Source organism: Lupinus angustifolius, chromosome LG07 (genome assembly GCF_001865875.1).
Source record: "Lupinus angustifolius cultivar Tanjil chromosome LG07, LupAngTanjil_v1.0, whole genome shotgun sequence".
NCBI classification, from domain to species: Eukaryota; Viridiplantae; Streptophyta; class Magnoliopsida; order Fabales; family Fabaceae; genus Lupinus; species Lupinus angustifolius.
This window is the reverse complement of record NC_032015.1, coordinates 16430155-16433726: the sequence shown is the minus strand read 5'-3', so window position 1 is coordinate 16433726 and position 3572 is coordinate 16430155.

Genomic DNA, 3572 nt, shown 5'->3' with positions numbered 1-3572 from the left:
AAATAAAATTTCAAGACTAAAACTCAACTAGAGTTTCGTCTAATTCTTTACCGAAATTGCCCAGAAATTCATTTTCGAATATATAATTAATAAAAATATTAATAAAATCTTATAATTCAAAATCGTAAAATTCGCGGTGTTACATATACTCAGACACACATGGGGGGTTTTGTTGTTGAATGATATGAACATAAAGTAATGCATAAACAATAAGTAAACAATGTAATAAAGCGACTAAATCCATTTGGTTTGTTTGTTCACAACTCAATCATCAGTTTCAAAAGATCAATTTCAGATTCTAACTATTATCTTCCTAATTTGCACAATTTCAACCTAAGCCTTTAACTAAGCGAAATTAGCATAAACATGGAACATTAGCAAATTTACACAAACTAAGGGTTCATGCACTAGAAAGTAAATCAACTAAGTGAAGATAAACTCACAAAACCTATTTCTAAACAATGGGGTTAAACAAACCGCATTCAGAAATAGGATAAAAGAAATCAGTATAAAAGAAACCGGAAATGCACTAAGACCAAAACCTCAAGAGTTGTGATACATTCCCAAATGAATTTAGTCTATAAGTTTAGCATTCCATGAAATGGAAGAAGCAAACCGAAAATGAAGAGGAAAAATAAAACTCTAGCAGAGCAAAGGGGGGAAACGAAAAATGTGAAGTGTTTCAAAAGTGATGGAAAGAATGGTAAACTGAATTCCAAACCCCTAATGTAACTAAAACGATAATGGACCATAAACAATGAGCCCAAAAAATTACAATTAAAATGTCCTAAAGTCTAAAACAGTAAATCATGTCAAATAGAGTTAATTAGACACCAAGAATCATCAATAATGATAAATTAAGGTTATGAAAAGTGTATAATATATTGCTCATCAAGCTATCTATTTCTTTTTTTAAAAGCACCTATTTATTTGATAAATGAGCTTGACAAAATTCAAAGATGATTCCTTTGGGATAAAGGGGAAGAGAGTAAATGTATCCATTGGGTGAGTTGGAAAAAAATGTAAGTCTAAAGAAGGAGGAGGGTCAAGAATTAAAAATCAATTGTTGTTCAATCTTGCTTGTTCAGGGAAATGGATATGGAGAATGGTTTTGGAGAGTGAGCCTCTTCGGGTGAAAGTGTTAAGGTCTAGATATGAGGGTGAAGTTCTTTTTAATGGAGGGTTTGGTGACCACAATTACTTTAAGAGGGGCTCATCATAGTGGAGAGATTTAGGTAAAGTTGATAGTAGGGAGCCTGAGGTTAACATTGGATGGTTGGAGAGGGTATTAAAAGGAGGTTGGGTTCTAGGCATTCCACGAAGTTTTGGTCACATCCTTGGGTGGGGGAGGTTTACTCAAAAACTCTTTTGTTATATTGTTTCAGGTAACTTTGGATAAAGATGCATATATTAACTCTCTATGGGTGAATAGAGAAATGATGTATGATTTTCGAACCTCAAATGGAGAAGAAGCATGTTCCATTGGGAACAAGAGGAAGTTGGCAATCTCTTATTGAAGCTGCAAGACTTGATCAAGACACTATAAACAGGTGGAAATGGATTCATGACAAAGGAGACCAATGTTCGATGCGTAATGCTTATCAGGTACTTCTATGAGAGGGCAATTATTGTGACAATGGCTTCTTTAAACTGTTATGGGTATGTAAAGTACTATCAAAGATGAGGTGTCTAGCATGGAGAATTTCTTTGGAGGATGTACCAACAAAATTAAACCTTGTTTGTCGAGGTGTCTTAGGAGCTCAAGATCCACCAATTTGTGTTTTTTGTGGTATGGTGGATGAATCAACAAATAATTGGTTCTTCTCATGCTCTAAATCCTTTCTGTTTGACAAAACCTCTACTCTCAGTTTGGGATTATCTCACTTATATCTAATGATGTCAAGAACAACTTTTTTTTACATGCTAATATGCTGAGGATGGGCAAAAAAGTGTAAACAACAATGGATGCCACTATGGTTCGTCACTATATGAAATGTTTGGTTGCCAAGGAACAAAATAATCTTTGAGAACACTTTATGTTAAAGTTGTTAGTTGATTTCAGTTTGTTAGTTGTAATATTGTTTTCATTAATCGATTAAGAGTTTAATTAATCGATTAACAAGTTAGTTATTAGTTAGGCATTATAGTATATAAAGGGTGATTCCCTTATTCCTTGTAACTCATTTCAATATAGAAAGTTTCAATTTTCTCATTCATGATTTTCTTTCATACTTCTTGATTCATCAAGAAGCCTTTTTCATGTCTCCTGCCATTTTAACATGGTATCAGAGCATAATTTTTTTTTATCGCTTCCGCTTATCATTATTTCCTTTCAAGATTCAATAATGAACCATCATCAATATAATATATCTACTTCCATCATATTTGGAGCTCCTACATGTTGTTCTTGCACCTCATAAAGATGTAAAAGGCAACACCAACTGGTTTTTCAAGGCATATTATGGAAATAAGATTTTTTTTTACGGCTTACTCGTGCTTAAAGTTTTTCTTCTTCTATGATCTTTCTCCAATTAGGGATGGCAACGGGCACGGGCGGCACGGGTAGTAGCTACCCGCTTCAAAATAAAAGAGCAATACCCATACCCACCCGTACCCGTACGGGTACCCGTGAGCGGGTATTTACGGGTACCCGCGGGTTTCCTCTTTATAAATAATTTTTTAAATTTTTACTTCTATTGTGTTTCAAATAAGATGAAACTTTTGTACCTTTTGATTGAATATTTGGCAAAAATGCTAAATTTATTGGTGGTTTTCATTTGTGTGATTTTTTGTTCTCATTTTCTTAACAAAAAATATATATTTTCTTTGTAAAACATGTGTGTTTCTATACTTTCTGTACATGTAATAATATTTGTAGGGTGTTTCACCACCAAACTCAATCAAATATGTAAACAAAGTAAAAGGAAAAAATATACATAGTTTAATAAATGTTAGAATAATGTATTTTTTATTTTAATTAAATATAATATATTAATCATATAAATAATGAGTACCCGCGGGTACAGGTACCATAATATCCGTACCCACCTGTATGTACTACGGGTATTTTTTAAAACTCGTTTACAATACCCGCGGGTACCCATTTGTGACCCGTACCCGTGCCCGTATGGGTTTTACCCGCGGGTACGGGTTTTTTTTGCCATCCCTATCTCCAATTATGATTACTTTTACAGAAGAGCATAACTCATTCTTACACTTCGTTATTAATGTATGTGTCATAGTTGGAGGTGTTTTTACCGTTTCTGGAATACTGCATTCTTTTATCTATCATGGTCAAAAGGCTATTAAGAAGAATATGGAAATTTGTAAATTTAGTTGTTCTGTTGGAACATGCTTGAGTGTTATTTGAGACTTTCTAATGAATGGCTCTCCATATGGATATAATTTATTCAAGAGATGTTTTAGAGTTATTGAGATTCTTGGTAGTTCATCCTCTACAATAAGTTGACAAAATCATTTTACATCCTTTTTTTTCCTTCTTATTCTTCATTGACTATCCCCAATTATTTCTTTTCTTTAATACTCTATTTTTTTACCCCTCTCTCATTAAA